This window comes from Bison bison, unplaced genomic scaffold (genome assembly GCF_000754665.1).
Source record: "Bison bison bison isolate TAMUID 2011002044 unplaced genomic scaffold, Bison_UMD1.0 scf7180017864098, whole genome shotgun sequence".
NCBI classification, from domain to species: Eukaryota; Metazoa; Chordata; class Mammalia; order Artiodactyla; family Bovidae; genus Bison; species Bison bison.
Genome location: NW_011494670.1, coordinates 4,013,390 through 4,034,272, shown reverse-complemented (window position 1 = coordinate 4,034,272; position 20,883 = coordinate 4,013,390). Strand labels below are relative to the sequence as shown.

General features: G+C 39.9%; 1 protein-coding gene across 10 annotated transcripts in view; it reads right to left on the bottom strand.

Moving 5' to 3' along the window:
* Positions 1 to 20,883, bottom strand: part of BBX (bobby sox homolog (Drosophila)) — a 299,118-nt gene that overhangs the window by 165,748 nt on the left and 112,487 nt on the right. The window contains exon 1 of one of the 10 annotated variants that reach the window (XM_010838553.1): positions 5,903 to 7,126. The exons of the other annotated variants lie outside the window; for them this stretch is intronic. The gene's annotated coding sequence lies outside the window, so the exon portion shown is untranslated. Of the gene's footprint in view, positions 1 to 5,902; positions 7,127 to 20,883 lie in introns of those variants that run through there. 10 annotated transcript variants of the gene reach the window in all.

The window sequence follows — 20,883 nt, the reverse complement described above, 5'->3', positions numbered from 1 at the left end:
TAACAAAAAGATGATTACTAAAATTACTCAATGGGAATTCTGAGGCCAAAGTTACAGAGAGAAAGAATTACAGGCCATTACTTCTTAGTTTGCTGACTAAATTCAGGTATAGAGTTACAGGTAAATCTTCTGGAAAAACATGGAATTAAAATGACATCCTGACTAAAGTCAAGTTATTTGAAATGACTGGTTCAACCAAACCAGTTAAAGCTTAACCACAATTAAGCTATGGTTCAGATGCTTATATTTTATCTTTTAAAGATGAGTGAAGCCCAGATAGTTCTTCTATTAAAGGGTGGGGGAACACATACAAATAGAGAAAAGCTGTTATAAATTACTTTCTAGCTACACATGATGAAATAAAAGAGGATTGAAATCAAGTGTACAAATTAAATAAAACTTTATATTAAGACTGCAAATATAGACATATACCTAAATTATAATTGCTTGTGAATTTTTTTTATTTTTAATGTTTCCAATTTATTTATTTTTTAATTAGTTTATTTATTTTAATTGGAGGCTAATTACTTTACAATATTGTAGTGGTTTCTGCCATACATTGACATGAATCAGCCATGGGAATACATGTGTTCCCCATCCTGAAACCCCTTCCCACCTCTCTCCCCATCCCATCTCTCAGGGTCATCCCAGTGCTATGGCCCTGAGTGCCCTGTCTCATCCATCAAACTTGGGCTGGCGATCTATTTCACATATAGTACTATACAATAGCAATGTTTCAATGCTATTCTCTCAAATCCTCCCACCCTCACCTTCTCCCACAGAGTCCAAAAGCCTGTGTCTCTTTTGCTATCTCGCATATAGGGTCATCATTAATACAGACATATATCTAAATTATAATTTTTTTAAATTAAGCTATTTCAGTTTCTATGTGAGACACATTCATTTAGTTTCTCAAGTGCTTCATATGGTAATACTAAATCACACTCAACTAAGAGATAATTTCCTACTCTCTTGTGTATTATGACAATATATTTCTTTACAATCAGCAGGCTACAACATACTTCAGAAACTGGGTATCACTTACTAGCTTACTGCTTGATCAATATTGTTAGTCATTTTATGTGTTAGCTAAAGTGTTTTTTCAGCTACTACAATATGGAAGAACTCGCTCTTATACATTAAATATCAAAAATGTATAATGATTCATTTGAGTAATCCTAACTAGATGTAGATAATTCAGTTGTCACCCAATGCTACAGAAGAAAACAATAACCAGAAAGAATAAAATATTAAATGGTCTTACAAGGCTTCTCACAAGATACTACTCATTTATCCACATTTTTTAGAACAAGGGTATGGATGAAAGAAGAAAGATCTCTGAAGAAAATTAATGGGACATGTGAATACTTTCAAATTAAATGCTTATGTTGCTACAAAAGAAGCATACAATTCCAAAAACTGATTAAATAAATGGTATAAAAGTCTCTCCTTAGAAACACAAGCTGGAATCAAGATTGCCGGGAGAAATATCAATAACCTCAGATATGCAGATGACACCACCCTTATGGCAGAAAGTGAAGAGGAACTAAAAAGCCTCTTGATGAAAGTGAAAGTGGAGAGTGAAAAAGTTGGCTTAAAGCTCAACATTCAGAAAACAAAGATCATGGCACCTGGTCCCATCACTTCATGGGAAATAGATGGGGAAACAGTGGAAACAGTGTCAGACTTTATTTTTTTGGGCTCCAAAATCACTGCAGATAGTGACTGCAGCCATGAAATTAAAAGACACTTACTCCTTGGAAGGGAAGTTATGACCAACCTAGATAGCATATTCAAAAGCAGAGACATTACTTTGCCAACAAAGGTTCGTCTAGTCAAGGCTATGGTTTTTCCTGTGGTCATGTATGGATGTGAGAGTTGGACTGTGAAGAAGGCTGAGCACCGAAGAACTGATGCTTTTGAACTGTGGTGTTGAAGAAGACTCTTGAGAGTCCCTTGGACTACAAGGAGATCCAACCAGTCCATTCTGAAGGAGATCAGCCCTGGGATTTCTTTGGAAGGAATGATGTTGAAGCTGAAACTCCAGTATTTTGGCTACCTCATGCAAAGAGTTGACTCATTGGAAAAGACTCTGATGGTGGGAGGGATTGCGGGCAGGAGGAGAAGGGGACGACAGAGGATGAGATGGCTGGATGGCATCACTGACTCGATGGATGTGAGTCTGGGTGAACTCCGGGAGTTGGTGATGGACAGGGAGGCCTGGTGTGCTGAGATTCATGGGGTCACAGAGAGTCAAACACAACTGAGTGACTGAACTGAACTGAACTGAGACAGCTAACATTAAAACTGCTGTTTTAAGAAAATGACATACACTATCTCATATATTTATGTCCATGCTTTTTCTTCATATAAATTTATAAAAGCAACTATCAAGAACCATTAAAAGAAAAATTATGAAATAGGTAAAAATCATGAATATAAATAACTATCAAGTAAATAAACTGGTATAAACTTTTAAAAAATGAATTTAATTTATACTGCCACAGTTGGGAGAGATGACACCACTCTTATGGCAGAAAGCGAAGAACTAAAGAGCCTCTTGATGAAAGTGAAAGAGGAGAGTGAAAAAGCTGACTTAAAACTCAACATTCAAAAAAACTAAGATCATGGCATCCAGACCCATCACTTCATGGCAAATAGATGGGCAAACAATGGAAACAGTGACAGACTTTATTTTCTTGGGCTCCAAAATCACTGCAGTTGGTAATTAAAAGACGCTTGCTCCTTAGAAAAAAACCTATGACAGACTTAGGCAGCACATTAAAAAGCAGAGACATCACTTTGCTGACAAAGGTTCATATAGTCAAAGCTATGGTTTTTCTAGTAGTCATGAACGGATGTGAGAGTTGGACCATAAAGAAAGCTGAGCGCTGAAGAATTGATGCTTTTGAACTGTGGCATTGGAGAAGATTCTTGAGAGTGAGTCCCTTGGACTGCACAGAGATCAAACCAGTCAATCCTAAAGGAAAATCAATCCTGAATATTCATTGGAAGGACTGAGGCTTAAGCTGAAGCTCCAATACTTTAGCCACCTGATGCGAAGAACTGACTCCTTAGAAAAGACCCTGATGCTGGGAAAGATTGAAGCTAAAAGAAGAAGGGGACGACAGAGGATGAATGGTTGGATGGCATCACCGACTCAATGGACATGTGTTCGAGTGAGCTCCGGGAGTTAGTGATGGACAGGGAAACCTGGCGTGCTGCAGTCCTGGAGTTGCAGAGTCGGACATGACTGAGCAACTGAACTGATACTGCCACAACTGGGAGAGAAGGGTCCAAAATTAACTTTGATAGTGTGGGTTTAATTCTTGGCGTGCTACAGTCCATGGGGTCCCAAAGACTGGGACACGACTCAGCAACTGAACAACAACAAATTTTTATTTTAGTTTGGAGATTTGCTTACCTTTTAGTTTAAGAAGTGAGTGCAGGCTATCTGAGAAATAAAGTATGTTCTATCCTATGTACAGAAAGATGTTCTGTTAGGAGCTCAAAAACAAACTATCACTAATCTTAAGGTACATTTACTGATTTGTTTCTATAATCAAATATATACCCCCCAAATAGAACAAATCTATACTTTGCTTTGATTATTGTTCAATAATTTATCACATGTGATGTAAATATCTATGGATAAAGTAGGCAGGGAGAGGAAGGAGGTTGATTATGCTGTAACCAATAAGGATTTTAAAACTCAGGATAAAAAAGAAATCATGCTGGACTTAACTAACTTAGGACAGGGCAGCCAAAGAATCAGCCAGGGAATAAGCCACAGAACAGAGGTCAATTCCAAAGCTGAAGATCCTGCCTGAGACAGACTCTCTTTGAGTTCTGAGCCACACTGAGAGACTCCAGATTTTATCTGGCTATTACAAATGCCCACACGGTAACTTCAGAAAAGCAGTTTCAGCACAAGCTGTTCTGTCTGCATTTAAGTTACAAGGTGACTTCATAAAATGTTCTGATTTGATGGAAATGGGCAGCTGTGTGAGGTGTCAGAAGGACAGGTGGGCAAGAAGGGGAAATGTCTAAGGGGGTGAATACAATCCCGCAGCATGGTGACTTGTGTGTGTATGCCCTTAGACCAAAGGCAGGGGAGGTTTTCAACTGAGCCACCCCATGCCTGTCTATGTTCTCTGGGTCACACGGTGCTTCCTCTCAGCCCTCCCTTCCACCCAAACAGGGCCTTGGATTCCCAACTCCCAAGGACTTCAGTCCCACTAGCTCATTAAGAACCTGCTCCTTTCCGAAGGCCCATTTCCCACCCATGAAACTGCCGCCTACAGGATAAACACGAAGCCAGGCCTGAACTGCCACAGCTCAGAATTCCCTGAGAAACTATCATGGCAGGTGGGAGTGCTAACTTTAAATTATCTATTGTTCACCTCTTAGCCACAAATAGGACATCTAACTTGGCATCTGCAAAACCCTTCATAAAGACCTGGCCTAAGCAACCATTGAAATATCCCAAAGCAACTGGCTTCTTGATGGTTTACACATTGCCCCTTGGGGTACTATGTTTTGAAAGCTTATTATACTAAAAAAAATGAGATGCCACTTTTTACAATGTGATAGGCTCCCTCATTAGTGTTAATGTCCAATGTAATATTCAAGGCACATCATGGCAAAATCCCGTTCTAGGCCAACATTGTATGTTTTGCACCCTGATGTCACTACAACCTAGTCAGTGCAGAACAGAATCCAGGCAACCATGCTGCCCACTTACATGGAAGAATATTTAATCCCCATGAATGACTGCTTTTCTGATGTTTTCATCAATTCTCTAGGTAATAGACTAAGCTTTAACTAACTCATTTTCATACATAACCCTAATTCAATCAAGCTCAATAAAAGTCATTCTGAACTGCAATTATTTGCTAAGGAACAATTTCAAATGAAAAAAAAAACAAAGCAAAACAAAAACTTGCTGGGCATGATACAATGCATGGTACAGACTGCCTCTCAATTTATGGAGCCAGAAACAACAACAAAATTAGCCAAACGGTTAGAGAAGGAAATAATATTTTTCCTCATCTTCCTGAAAATAGAATATTCATGCTTTTACACTGGAAGAAAAGCAAAATGGAGACCCAAGAAAGCAGATTTTTAAATTATTATTTTCAATTATGTTTGTGTTCTGAAAGAGGCTGCATGTCTAATCTAAGACTCAGTATGACCTCTGAAAGGCAGAACTAGTCCAGGTCACAAATAACAGTCTTAACATCCGCTCTTTCACTCAGTCTTCTACCGGCTTTCTCCATTTGCCCAATAATATGTACTCCAATCTCCACTTTACAAAGTAGGTGTTCTCTGCAAGATTTTTCTATCTTGAAGCTACTTCCTCAATTCACCGTTTTATAAACTATATGTTTACAAGTAAAATGTAAATGTTGTTTATAAATAAAAGCTAAATACAAATGCCAAGCTCTTACTTCTATGTAAATGTATCATATTTGTAGTCCAAAAAAAACTCATTAACTAAAGCTTTCCGTGTGTACATAAGCCCCCTACTCACCCCCAAAGTATTTAATGTTCTTTTCATCTCCTCAGTAGTAGTACCAGGCACACTGCAAAATAATATAGTACTGAAATGCATACCGGCTATTATGCAATTTTGGTCAATCAATTCCACACCTCAGGTCACTGTGATATAGCAGAGGACAAAGGATGTTTTTTTCTAAAAATGATAAGCTCCGGTTAAATCATTTGCTGAAATAAATTACCTTTATGCAGACAAAGATAAATGCTTGGAAATATATAATACATATGCTTGTTTTAAAAAAGAGTTGTCTTTTTTCACAATTCTTATTGTCACTGTCTTCATTTTATTATTTTATTTCATTAAGGTATGAAAAAAGACAACACTTTTGTTAAAATCACCCACCTTGCCTGTCTTTACAGCTGAAGCTTATTTCATAGGCATTCCTGCTCAGGCACCAATCCTTAACAGAAATTACAAGTGTCAGCTACACTGAAAATGGAAATTTCTAAAAAGAAAATGCAAATCTGAAGTATCTTTGTTATCACCTTCCCATCCCCACTCTTGCATTTCCTCATGACCCAGAGTCTTTCACAGTTAACAAACCTTAAACATAGTTTAAAAAAAAAAAAAAGCAAAACAAGCCTTAAGAGTTCACTAGATAGTAACAGTAAAGCAAAGTAACTATTAATACAAGTCATTATCATCTGTCCATCTGCTTGAAATTCCCAAAAAAGTGTAGAAAAACACCAGCAGGCAGAGATAGAAAACTCTAGCATTCATTGTTAGACCTCCTAAAATAACACGATGAAAGATCTGGAAATCCTCTCCCCTTCAGTAGTCACTATTGACCAGTTATAAAACTATGCTTTAAAAACTGCCTTCCACCTATCTACATGCCAAGAGTACAAAGATGCCAATGAGATTGCTGTTTTCTGGAAGCTAATGATCCAGACAGGTAATCACACTCACTCACACACACACACACACACACACACACACAGTTACACACACACACATAGTTACATACACACACACACACAGAGTTACACAGTAACAGAAAGAAATGTGTAATGTCAAAATGTTAAGCAGAGAATTTCCCCAAAGTTAGATTGCACATGGAAATCTTTACATAGGAAATGAAGAGGATGGAGAAGGGTGTCATGGGCACAGGCCCAGACAGGGCCCAAGTTCATTATGCAGGAAGGGGAAGGAGGCAGATCTGGGCTCACATCAGACAGTGGAACATGAAATGTAGGCAAATGAGAGTAATGCAACTTGCTCTTCTTTTTTTCTCTCTCCATAGTCTCATAAACAGCAGAGCACAGTTAGCAGCATGCCATTCTGCAAAGCATACTGACCTTAGGGCCAAACCTGTATCCCTCATTCACTTACTCCCCTGCCACTGTGAGCCAATTCCTGAGATTCTGAACCTCTACTCCTCAAGGACAGAAGGATAACAATTCCTACACCTCAACAGGTTGCCTTAAATTATTAGAAGATGTTATAAATACAAAGGGTTTGGTACATAGGAAGTGCTCAATAAATGTTAGTGAGCACACTAGAGTTAAAAACTAGGTGGGAGAAAAGCAATAAAAAAAGTAACATTGTGAATATGCTGAAGTTTGCTTTGAATATTCTCAGTATTTGAATACTAAGTAAATTGCTGCTGCTGCTGCTGCTGCTACTAAGTCGCTTCATTGTGTCCGACTCTGTGTGACCCCATAGATGGGAGCCCACCAGGCTACACCATCCCTGGGATTCTCTAGGCAAGAACAGTGTTTCAAAAAGGTAGATTTTGTTTTTATTTAGGTAGTTTTAACATGTTTAATTTTGACAGTCTGAACAACCAGTTTTTACTCCTACCAATTTCAAGCTACATTAACTGATTTGATAATGTGGACATTTTATTTTAATGTTCCTTTGCCATTAAGGCTTGTTTCAGGGACCATGGTGCACCTATGAATTTCTGCAGTTTCCATAAGTAGAGGTGGAAAATGAGCTGGTATTAGTCTAGTCAGATGGCTTGGCAAGGAGGCCCTGAATGCCTCTTTTATACTCTTGTGAACTATGTAAATGTGCCTTTGACCTTCTCAGGCAGGGGAAATTGCACATTTAAGGCAGAAAGAGTTTCACTTCCAGGAAGAGTATAAAAACGTGCTTGCCAGCAGCTATATGAGGCACACTGACAGGGAAACCCCAGGTACTTTGGGAAGATTCATTAGCTCTATCAAGTCACTAAGCTGGAAAATAAAAGGTTAAGATAATCCCAGCCCTGTGGGATATCGCATATCCACATTACTGTGGCTTGGTCCAAGTAAACCTTGGCCTACACACCTGAGGAAGTAGCCTGTATCTTCAAGGAGGGGTTCTGTGAATTAAACTCCCTGGAGGAATCTCAGGACTACCTTGTCCTTTGAGGTAAGAAAGGATTCCTTTAATCAGCATTCACAATAGACAGAAAATCATACTCTTAACTTAGTCCAAAGTCAGTTGATAAAAAAAGGAAGTGAGTTGTGAGCAATTTATATCATTTTAAATGGAAACAATCAAAAAACATTCTGTTCCAAGAAGTAAAGGACCCTGATCTTCCCCTTTTTGCCTGTATTACTTAAATTGCACAAAGACAATTTAAAGAAAACTAACGTACAATTCTGTCATCTAAAAATCACATCTCTATTAATAACATTATGTTATTAAAAAACCATACTATCCAAAAAGAGTTCTTGTCCCTTTCAGGTGTGCCTAAAGGATATCTAGCAAGTAGTTTTGAAGCAGAAAGACTCTAGTTCCAGATATGTTGATTCCAAGAACATTTCTGATCAGTCAGTCAGTCAGTTCAGTTGGCTCAGTTATGTTTGACTCTGTGACCCCATGGACTGCAGGATGCCAGGCCTCCCTGTCCACCATCAACTCCCGGAGTTTACTCACTCACGTCCATTGAGCCGGTGATGCCATCCAACCATCTCATCCTCTGTCATCCCCTTCTCCTCCCACCTTCCATTTTTCCCAGCATTAGCGTCTTTTCCAATGAGTCAGTTCTTCGCCTCAGGTGGACAAAGTATTGGAGTTTCAGCTTCAGCATCAGTCCTTTCAATGAATATATGCAGGACTTATTTCCTTTAGGATGGACTGGTTGGATCTCCTTACTGTTGGACTGGTTGAATCTCCTTGCTGCCCAAGGGACTCTCAAGAGTCTTCTCCAACGCCACACTTCAAAAGCATCAATTCTTCGGCCTTCAGCTTTCTTTGTAGTCCAGCTCTCATACCCATACATGACCACTGAAAAACAATAGCTTTGACTAGATGGACCTCTATTGGCAAAGTGATGTCTCTGCTTTTTAATATGCTGTCTATGTTCGTCATAACTTTTCTTCCAAGGAGCAAGTGTCTTTTAATTTCATAGCTGCAGTCACCAAATGTAGTGATTTTGGAGCCCAAAAAAATAAAGTCTGTCACTGTTTCCACTGTTTCCCCATCGATTTGCCATGAAGTGATGGGGCCAGATGCCATGATCTTCATTTTCTGAATGTTGAGTTTCAAGCCAACTTTTTCACTCTCCTCTTTCACCTTCAAGAGGCTCTTTAGTTCTTCTTCACTTTCTGCCATAAAAGGGTGGTGTCATCTGCACATCTGAGGTTACTGATATTTCTCCTGGCAATCTTGATTCCAGTTTTTGCTTCATCCATTCCAACATTTCTCATGATGTACTCTGCATGTAAGTTAAATAAGCAGGGTGACAATATACAGCCTTGACATACTCCTTTCCCAATTTGGAACTAGTCTGTTGTTCCATGTGCAATTCTCACTGTTGCTTCTTGACCTGAGTACAGATTTCTCAGGAGGCAGGTCAGGTGGTCTGGTATTCCCATCTCTTTCAGAATTTTCCACAGTTGTATTGTGATACACATAGTCAAAGGCTTTGGTGTAGTCACAAGGCAGAAATAGATGTTTTTCTGGAACTCTCTCACTTTTTCATGATTCAACAGATGTTGGCAATTTGATCTCTGGTTCCTCTGCCTTTTCTAAAACCAGCTGGAACATCGGAAGTTCACAGTTTATGTTCTGTTGAAGCCTAGCCTGGAGAATTTTGAGCATTACTTTATTAGCATGTGAGATGAATGCAAATTGTGCGGCAGTTTGAGCATTCTTTGGCATTGCCTTTCTTTGGGATTGGAATGAAAATGGACCTTTTCCAGTCCTGTGGCCACTGCTGAGTCTTCCAAATTTGCTGGCATATTGAGTGCAGCACTTTCACAGCATCATCTTTCAGGATTTGGAATAGCTCAACTGGAATTCCATCACCTCCACTAGCTTTGTTCATAATGATGGTTCCTAAGACCCACCTGACTTCACATTCCAGGATGTCTGGCTCTAGGTGAGTGATCACACCATTGTGATTATCTGGGTCGTAAAGATCCTTTTTGTACAGTTCTTCTGTGTATTCTTGCCACCTCTGCTTAGTATTTTCTACTTCTGTCAGGTCCATGCCATTTCTGTCCTTTATTGTGCCCATCTTTGCATGAAATGTTCCCTTGGTATCTCTAATTTTCTTGAAGAGATCTCTACTCTCTTCCATTCTACTGTATTCCTCTATTCCTTTGCATTGATCACTGAGGAAGGCTTTCTCATCTCTTCTTGCTATTCTTTGGAACTATGCATTCAAATGGGTGTATCTTTCCTTTTCTCCTTTGCCTTTTGCATCTCTTCTTTTCAGAGCTATTTGTAAGGTTCCTCAGATAACCATTTTGCCTTTCTTTTTCTTGGGGATGGTCTTGATCACTGCCTCCTGTCCAACGTCATGGACCTCTGTCCATAGTTGTTCAGGCACTCTAACAGATCTAATCCCTTGAATCTATTTGTCACTTCCACTGTATAATCATAAGGGATTTGATTTAGGTCATCCTGATATGATGACACAAAGGAATCTGTTCAAAAACAGTGAAGTGTTACTACACTCCCTTTCGAAGTTATTTATTCACAAAGCAGTTACTCCTAGAACTGCTGCTGCTACTGCTGCTAAGTCGCTTCAGTCGTGTCCAAGTCTGTGCGACCCCATAGACAGCAGCCCACCAGGCTTCCCCATCCCTGGGATTCTCCAGGCAAGAACACTGGAGTGGGTTGCCAGTTCCTTCTCCAATGCATGAAAGTGAAAAGTGAAAGTGAAGTCGCTCAGTCGTGTCCGACTCTAGCAACTCCATGGACTTCAGCCTGCCAGGCTCCTCTGTCCATGGGATTTTCCAGGCAAAAGTACTGGAGTTGGGTGCCATGAACAAATAATACTATATAATAATTAGCTACGTTAAACCAGAAAGAGCCAAGAAACTGCCCTTAGAGGAAAACAGAGAAGTCAATTACAACCTTTCCACAGCTGAAACCAAGAGGTTAAGTGACTGGACAGAAGGCATTCAACTAGTGTGTGGCCAAGCTGGACAACACTCTGTGATTCCACACTGCTTGCTGCCCCTGTAGGATATGATGTTAGCCCTGACTCGAGACCCCATTCCATCGTGGAATCCCAGAAAGCTGAAGGGAGTCAGTCTTCACTCAGTTAAACCACACAGCAAGCTAGACGCAGAGCTAGCCAGAACCAAGGGCTCCTGCTATTGGTCCGTGCACTGTCCCTGGGCACAATGCTCCCTTCTGAGCTGTCGTCAGTCAGTTTGATCTGAAGGCAGGTGGCTCCAGATCAGATGATGTTAGATCCCTACTCTTCCTCTGTTCTTCCACTGTAGCAACATTTCAGGGCTGTCAGAGAAGGCTTCTTGGCTCCAGAACACTTTCCCCTTTCTAGTCTGAACACATCTTCTAGTTGCAAAAGTAAGCACACAAAAAATTTGTGTTTCTAAATACTCTTATAAATACCTAGGAGTGGGCTTCCCTGGTGGTAAAGTGGTTAAGAATCCAACCGCCAATGCAGCAACACAGGTTCAATCTCTGCCCTGGGAAGGTGCCACAGGCCACATGTGTTCCACAACTATTGAGCCTGTGCTCTAGAGCCCCAGAGTCACAGCTACTGAAGCCCGCGTGCATACAGCCTGTGCTCTGTAACAAGAGAAGCCACCACGATAAGAAGCCCATGCTCCCAGCAATTAGAGAAAAGTCCACGCAGCAACGCAGACCCTGCACAAAAATAAATAAATCTTAAAAAAAATTTTTAATTAAAAAAATATATACCTTGGAGTAAAAAGTTAATGTTTGTTTATGTGGGGGGAGGGGGAGCATATAGAAACTCTGTACTCTCCAAGCAGTTTTGCTGTGAACCCAAAACTTCCCTAAAAAGTAAAGTTTATTATTTTTTTAAAGCTGTCAATTTACTTCATTCTAACAATTTTAAAATTATATGCACACTAGTGAACGACAAGGAGAAGGCCCTGGCACCCCACTCCAGTACTCTTGCCTGGAAACTCCCATGGATGGAGGAGCCTGGTAGGCTGCAGTCCATGGGGTCGCTAAGAGTCGGACACGACTGAGCGACTTCACTTTCCCTTTTCCCTTTCATGTATTGGAGAAGGAAATGGCAACCCACTCCAGTGATCTTGCCTGGAGAGTCCCAGGGACGGGGCAGCCTGGTGGGCTGCCGTCTATGGGGTGGCACAGACCTGGACACGACTGAAGTGACTTAGCAGCTTAGCAGTGAACGACAGGCCAATAGCAGTTAAGAATTTATAAACAGTAATTCTCCCTTTAAATGCTCACATCCACCAGAAACACCTACTAACAATTAAATTTATGTCCTCCATTAAGCCTAACCCCATGCCCTACAACATCAGCCTCTGTACAGTATGCGTGCTTCACTGATCACTAATCCTCATTAAATGTCTCTGCTCCTACAGCAGTCATTTCAAGCAATGTGCAATATTTGGGCTCAAACTAAGCCAATTCAAAACTCAAAAAAAATTCAAAGGAAATATTCTCCTAGTACTCCCATTGATTTGACAGAAAAAAGATTTATCCTTTGTGGCTAATTCCAGCATAATAGTGACCCTCAGAACTCAGTGTTATACAACCACAGAGGCCACTAATCACACAGGTCTCAAGGTGAATGGTGACATGTATATATGCCTTGCAAACATCTGTACTAGTCATGGCTCTGAACCCTACTAGGAAGTATTTTGAAATTTTAACTTTTTTTTTTTTATAATTAATAAAGTCAGATTTTGTCATTTCAAGTTAAAAAGCAAATTCCCTGTAGACGCCTTACTTAAACGGGAGAATAATCAGCCACAGAAGTGTGTTTTTCTATACTGGCTCTTCTTAAGCAGAAATTACAGACATACATGTTTTTGCCTGCAAGGTATAAGTGTATCTCCCATTTTCTGGAAACAGAACATTGACTTTTAGGAAAATACTCCACTTTCTCAAGGTCCATGCCTGGAGTGGGACTGACCTAATTCTTCTCAAGCTACAGGGATAGACGTATAACCCAGGCTTGGCCCATCAGCTTATTTCATTTTCTGGAATGAGAAACGGGTGTGAAACCTAGATCAGGACACAGCACGCAAAATAACAGGTATGTGCAGGTACATTATTACTACTGTCTGAAATGAGAGGAGAAAAGAAAGTACGATGGCTTGCACTTCTGTTTTCATAAGAGGAAAAGAACATAGAAGTAGTGGACCACACATAAACGTCCTGAAAAAGAAAATGAAAGGGAGTAATGATATACTTTACTTTATTTGAAATCCTAATTTCAATCAATTTATTTTAAAAATCTGGCACATCATAACATTCAGTAAGTCAAGATGTTTAAATTTTCAATCTGTACTTCTATAGCACCAATTTTCCTTCAGTTTATATTTCCTATAAAGAGAAGTTTCAAGTTTCAACAAAAACACTGAAAAACTAGATAATGTGACTTCTAAAACCAATTCTAAGGGCATTTCGATTATGTATGCCATTATACTTAAGTGGATATTGGCACACAATTCATTCTCCATACCTGAAATTATTTTTATCCTCATATTTAGGAAAAAGAAAAAAAACATGGAATAGTTAGGAATAGAGTGATTTGCTTTAGTGAGTTACCATACTTTTTTCTGGAAAAAATAACCAATTTTTAAAGAACAAAAGTAAAATATAATGACACGAAAGCTATTCTGAATATAATTTTTAAATCTGTTCTATGATTCTGCTTTATTATTTTATTTTTTAGATTCTACATATAAGCAAAATCATACAGTATTTGTCTCTGACCTATTTCACTTAGCATAATACCCTATAGGTATCCATGTTGTAATGAATGACAAATTAAATGAATGAATTTCACATTGGTTTTTAGGGATACGTAGCATTCCAGTGTATGCACGCATGGTGGTGGGGGGAGGGTGTTGAGATCTCTTCTTCATATATTCATCCACTGATGGACATATAAGTTGTTTCATACCTTGGCTACTATACACAATGCTGCAATGAATGCAGAGGTGCATATATCTCTTTGAATTAGTGTTTTTGTATCCAGATAAATATCTAGAAGTAGAATAACTGGATCATATGACGGTTCTGTTCTTAATTTTTAAAGGAAATCCCTATATGGTTTTCCAAGTGGTTGCACCAATTTATATTCCTACCAACAGCATGTAAGGGTTCCTTTTCTTCACATTCTCTCCAACACTTATTATTGCTTATTTTTTTGATAATAACCTAAATACAAAATTTAAAAAGAATCTTCTCTGCAAAATAAGTTACTTTTATGAAATGGCAGCCCACTCCAGTACTATTGCCTGGAAAATCCCATGGATAGAGGAGCCTGGTAGGCTACAGTCGGTGGGATCGCAAAGAGTCAGACACAACTGAGCGACTCCACTTTCTTTCTTTATAGATAGAAATAGTCACAAAAAACAGAGAGTTGGGTATCACACAGTATATTAGAAATTATTTTCTTCGTAAATCCTTCATATAATTTTTACTTGACTCATACCATTCATAAATATATGCAATGTGTTCACATACGAGCAAATATATACATATGACCAAATCTCAACTCCCAAGTGCTGAATTCTACTGCAAGTCACATTCCAGAAGGTACTTGCTATAATTTAAAAGCAATAACACAAGCACTTGTTTCCTACTTTGGAGTAAGATGGAAACAAAGAAAGAAATATCATTTAAATGTAAATTAAGATCTAGGATATACTTCCAAACATGCTATACCAAGGAGGCTTTTATAGTATTCTGTAAATGTCAAACTCTGCTTCAACAACACAATTAAAACTGAACTTCAATTACTCTACTTGGGGTAACAGTGCCTGGAAGAAGAGTAATTACATCTTCTGGAATGTGGTTCACAGTCTTCAATGAATCTAGTCACCATCAAGGGCTTCATATAAGGAATTTCTGAGAATCCTCAAAATATAGTCTAAGATACAGACTTGAATAGAAGTCTATTTATCTATAATGAAATCTGCAATACAATTCAACACTGTAGCTAACAAGATAGTCTTAAATAATCAATAGTTTCCCTCTGTCCCATACTCCACTCCCATTCTCCTTTCTCCCTTCATTTTACTGACATTTTTTTCTTCCAGTTTTACTGAAATATAATCGAGATATGGCACTGTATAAGTTTAAGGTGTACAGCACAATGGTTTGCCTTACATACATCATGAAATGATTACCACAATCAGTTTAAGGAACATCCATCATCTCACACAGATACGAAATAGAAGAAGTAGAAAAAAACTTTTTCTTGAGAATTCTTAATATTTGTTCTGTTAACTTCCATATGTAACATAAAGCAGTGTTAATTATATTTAGTATATTGTACACTATATCCCTAGCACTAACTTACCTTACAGTGGGGAACTTGTACCTTTTGACTACTTTCCTCCAATCCCTCCTCCTCCCACCTGTGGTAACCACAAATCTGATTTTGTTTCCTATGAGTTTGTTTCTTCGTTTTGAAGTACATAATTGACCTATACTACGTTATGTCTACTCATTTCAAAATAATCACTATGCCAAGTCAAGTTACTAAATATCCCCATGCAGGGATATTAGTTACTGACTATACTCCCCATTCTGTACATTTCATAACGCATGACTCATTTATTTTGCAACTGAAAGTTTGTACTCCTCATCTCCCTCACCGATTTCATGCCTCTCCTCAACCCCCTTCCCTCTGGCAACCACTTCCTTGTTCTCTGTACCTGTAACTCTGTTTCTGTTTTGTTATGTTCATTTATTTATTTTTTAGATTCCACATATAAGTAAAATCACATGATATTTGTCTTTCTCTGTCTGACATATTTCACTTAGCATAATACCCTCTTGGTCCATCCATGTTACTGCAAATGTCAGGATTTCATTCCTTTTTATGACTAATACTCCACTCAGCTACTCTTATGTTTTTAGACTGGAGTATACAGTCCATTTGTGTTTAATGTAGTTATTAATAAGTGTACTTACTGTCATTTCATTAACTGTTTTGGGATTGTTTTTGTAGTTGTTTTTGTTCCTTTCTTCTTTTGCTCTTTTCTCTTGTGATGTGACTAACTTTAGGATCATGTTTGGACTTTTTTTTTTGGTATGTGTATCTAGATTTTTGGTTTGTGATTACCATGAGATTTATGTATAGCATTCTATCTATATTTGTGATTAAGTTGCTGATTTCTTAAGTTCATATATGTTTTCATTGCATTTTCACTGCCCCCCCCACAATGTTTACTGTTTCTTACACACTTCACATTTCCTGTTTTTGTATGCCTTAACTAAGTACTGTAGATACAGATGAGTTTACTCCTTTTGCTGTTTAATCTTCTAAACTAGCTTTGTACATGGTTGATTTACTACCTTTACCCTATATTTGCTTTACCAATGAGATTTTTCCTTGTAATCTGCATGTTTCTGGTTGCGGCCATTTCTTTTATGATAACAGAAGTCCCTTTAACATTTCTTGTATAGCTGGTTTGGTGGTGCTGAACTCCGTTGGCTCTTGCTTATCTGTAAAACTTGATCTCTTGATCAAATCTAAATAAAAGCCTTGCCGGGTAAAGTATCCTTGGTTGGAGGTTTTTCCCTTTCATTACTTTACTTAAATATATTGTTTCACTCCCTTATGGCCGGCAGAGTTTCTGCTGAAAAATCAGGTGACAGTCTTATGGAAGCTCCTTTGTATGAACCTGTTGCTTTTCTCTTGCAGCTTTTAATATTCTCTTTAATTTTTGCTATCTTAATTGCAGTGTATCTTGGTGTGATCCTCTTTGGCTGGTCTTGTTTGGGACTCTCTGTGCTTTCTGGACCTGGATACCTGTTCCTTTCCCAGGTTACGGAAGTTTTCAGTTATTATATCTACAAATACACCCCGTTCTCTCTCCTCCTTCAGGGACCCCTATAACGTGAATGTTAGTATGCTCCTTGTCCCAGTGGTCTCTTTAAACTATCCTCATTTCTTTTCATTCTTTTTCTGATCAGCTTCAGTGATTTCCACTACTGTATCTTCCAACTCACTCATCTGTTTCTATCATTTAGTCTACTATTGATACCATCTAGTTTATTTTTCATTTCTAGATTCTTCCTGTTTGGTGGTTCTTTATATATTCTCTTTGTTAAACACCTCTAACTTCTCTCTCTACACAGCCATTCTTCTCCCTAGTTCTTTGATCATCCCTATGATCACTACCCTGAACTCTTTCTTGAATAGACTGCCTGTCTGTACTTCACCTGGTCCTTCTTCTGGGGCTTTAGCTTTTTCCTTTGTTTTGAACATATTCCTCTGTCACCTCATTTTGGCCTAATATGCTATTTTCATTTCTATGTATTTAGTAAGCTGATTTATATTTCCTGATCTCGGAGAAGCAGTTTTTTATAGTAGACACCCTATGTGTTGCAGCAGCACATTCCCCTCTGGTCACCAGAGCTATATGCTCTAGGGGTACCCCCTAAGTGGGCTGCAGGGTCCTTCCCTTCTGATTGTGTGACTATGTGGGCAGTCTGGTAGGTGTGGCTGGCCCCAGCTAACTTGGCTGCCAAGATTTGCCTTATTTAGAGGATGCCAGTCATTGGTGGGCAGGGCCAGGTCTCAGGGAGTTCCCAGGGTTACTGCTGGTCCACTGGTGGGCAGAGCCAGGTTCCAGGGTGGGTGACTGGAGGGTCAGGAGACACAGATGTAGTGTTGCTTGCTGGTGGGCAAGGCTGGTTCCTGACACTTTTGGCTATGGGGTCCAGGGTTTCCCAAAGCTGGTGCAAGCCCACCAGTAACCGAGGCTAGATCCCAGTGAGGCTGACTGAGGGGTCCAGGGTATCTCAGAGCTAATAGCTTGCTCGTGTACAGGACTGGGACTGGGAGGTCCATGGCTGGTGCTAACTTACTGGCGGATGGGCTGCCTATTGACAAGGCAGTCTTTGGGGCTGTGGTGGTCATGGGGTTGGTGCCCATCCACTGGTGGGGGAGACTGGTCCTGAGCTATTGCTGGCCCACTCGTGGGAAGAGGCAGGCCTGTGGGTCTCTGGCTGCAAGGCCCTGGAGGTTGCGGAGCTAGTACTGGCCCACTGATAGGTAGGGCTGAAATTCAGGGATCCCAGGGGTTACTGCCTGCCCATTGGTGGGTGAGGTTGGTCCCTGCATTAGTGCTAGCCCTGCCATGGGCTCAAGGGTTTTAAGGTAGCTATGCTGGTGTTCAGTTGCTCAGTCATGTTCGACTCTTAAGACTCCACAGACTGCAGCACACCAGGCTTCCCTGTCCTTCACTATCTCCCAGAGTTTGCTCAAACTCATGTCCATTGAGTCAATGATACGGTCCAACCATCTCAACCTCTGGCACCTCCTTCTCCTCCTGCCCTGAATCTTTCCCAGTGTCAGGATCTTTTTCAACGAGTTGGCTCTTCCCATCAGGTGACCAAAATATTGGAGCTTCAGCCTCAGTCCTTCCAATGAATATTCAAGATTGATTTCTTTTAGGATTGACTGGTTTGATCGCCTTGCTGTCCAAGGGACTCTCAAGAATCTTCTCCAGCATCACAGTTCAAAAGCATCAATTCTTCAGTGCTCAAACTTCTTTATGGTTCAACTCTCATATCTGTACATGGCTACTGGAAAAACCATAGCTTTGACTATCCCGATCTTTATTGGCAAAGTGATGCCTCTGCTGTTCAATATGTTATTTAGGTTTGTCATAGCTTTTCTTCCAAGGAGCAATATGTTCCTGTTTAACTAGTACCTTGCCCTGAGATGTCTGAGAACTGGAGCCTGGTGCAGGCTGGTGAGAGGGCTGGTGCCAGTGCTAATAAACCAGAGAAAAAAATTCCAAAATAGTGCTTCCCAGATCCAATATCCTTGTAGTACAAGGAGGTCCCCAAAATGGCTGCTGCCAGTGTCTATGTCCCAGGGTAAGTTCTAGTTCCCTCCTGCCTCTCTGGGATGCAGTCTGTGATCAGCAAGTGAGAATGACCCAGACTCCTTTTGAATTACCACTTCTGCCCTGGGATTTTGGAGTATGTGAGATTTTATGTGCACGCTTTAAGAGTGGAATCTGTGTTTCTACAGCCCACTGGGTCTGCCGAAAGTAAGCCCTACTTGGCCTTCAAAGCCAGTGTTCTGGGAGTGTTGTCTTCCTGGCTGGGGATCCTGATGTGGGGCTTGAACCCCTGGTTCCTCGGGAAGAAGCTCTGCAATCGGAATTATCTTTCTGTTTGCAAGTCACCCCTACCTCCTACCCCAGGGACATGGGTCTTGAATATTGCATCTTAGCCCATCCTGTCTCATTAAGGTTCCTTCTTTATATCTCTAGTTGTAGAAGATCTTCTCTTCTAGTCTTCCAATCTTTCTCATCAACAGTTGCTCTGCAGATAGCTGTAATCTTAGTGTGCCCATAGGAGAAGGTAAGCTCATGGTCTTCCTCGTCTGTCATATGCCACTCCTCCAAAGCCATCACTTTAATGCACTTACTATTTTGAATACATGTTAATTTTGCACAGAACTGAGAATGGTACACCAGATAAACAGAGGTACAGGAATGCACAGATGCAAAAAATCTCTTTTGAGTTTCTAATATGAGAAGTCAAATAATATATTTCTTTATTTCCTGAGCTATGTTTTTGTTTTGCTGTTCTCAGAGCAAAACACAGTTGAAGATCCAACTCTCTGCTCACTTCATCCTCACCACTACCTTAAACTTGGGTCACCCAATATTTGGTAAAGAGGATGGTGAGAAGTTGAGCAGGAAGAGAGAAAGGGTTAATATGGCTAATGTAAACCTGGCAATTCCCAACATACCGTAAGATATATTTTTCAGAGACTACAAAGCAGCTGCAAGCTATCTAAATCTCAAGGTATAAGGTTCCAAAAACTAGCACAGTTTCTGTCTGCAGATTCAACTACACAGCAAAGAATCTAACAAACACACAGAATTGTCTGTTTATGTGTGACATAAAGATTTAAGATTAACAGAAGAAAAGTACTATAAAACTGGTCCTAAGGAAAATTAAAGCTGAGGTTTGCTGCCCTCAAACTTTCTTCACAAATATTCCCACCTCCCCCAAAGACTTCTCATGCCACCACAGGTAGCAACAAGCTTCACTCCATCATCCTCTACATCAAAACCTACTTTTACATCAGTGACTAAGTATATGTACCAAGTAGTAAAATTTGCAGGGTAACAAGCATTCAACGTTAACATCAATGCATGTGCATACTCCGATATGTCTGACTCTTTATGACTCTATGGACTGTAGCCCCGCAGGCTTCTCTGTCCATGGGATTCTCCAGGCAAGAATACTGGAGCCGATTGCCATTTCCTCCTCCAGGGGATCTTCCTGACCCAGGGATCAAACCCACGTCTCTTGCATTGCTGGTGAATTCTCTACCCCTTAAGTCATTGGGGAAGCCCTCCAAAAATTTTTTAAAAAGACCCAAAGGCAGACAAGTAACCCCCCAGGGGTCTTTAAACCTTCTCACTGGGATGTGCTAGGTACACAGATTATGTCCCAGTAATAAAATCTCCAACTGTGGAGTAATAAGAGTAGGTAACATGAAAGCACACCCACAGATTTATAAGTAACCATCATCGTCTTCTCTTTATCTGCTTTTATATCACTGAAATGGAACACAGTCTGAGCTGAGTAGCATCAATGGAACAAATAATAAAAGTCTGAAAGAACTCAACAGGGGATTCCTATCTTACATGAAAAGCATGTAAAATGACATATTGCAGTATGAGTCAACAGAAGCACTCAAAAGGAAATCAAGTTTAGTAGAACTATACAGTCCAGCAAGAGGGAATGAGAGCTCACTCTATCTGGTGCTGTCTGTCTAAATAATGTGAGGACAGGAAGAGTTAAAGTGCCTCTAGACAAGATCACTGAGAGATTATAGCCAGAAGCTAAGCAACTGTGTTAGGGGCAAAATGGTTGAAGGCAATGAAAATGTTACTCTGGAAAAGAAGTGCTGT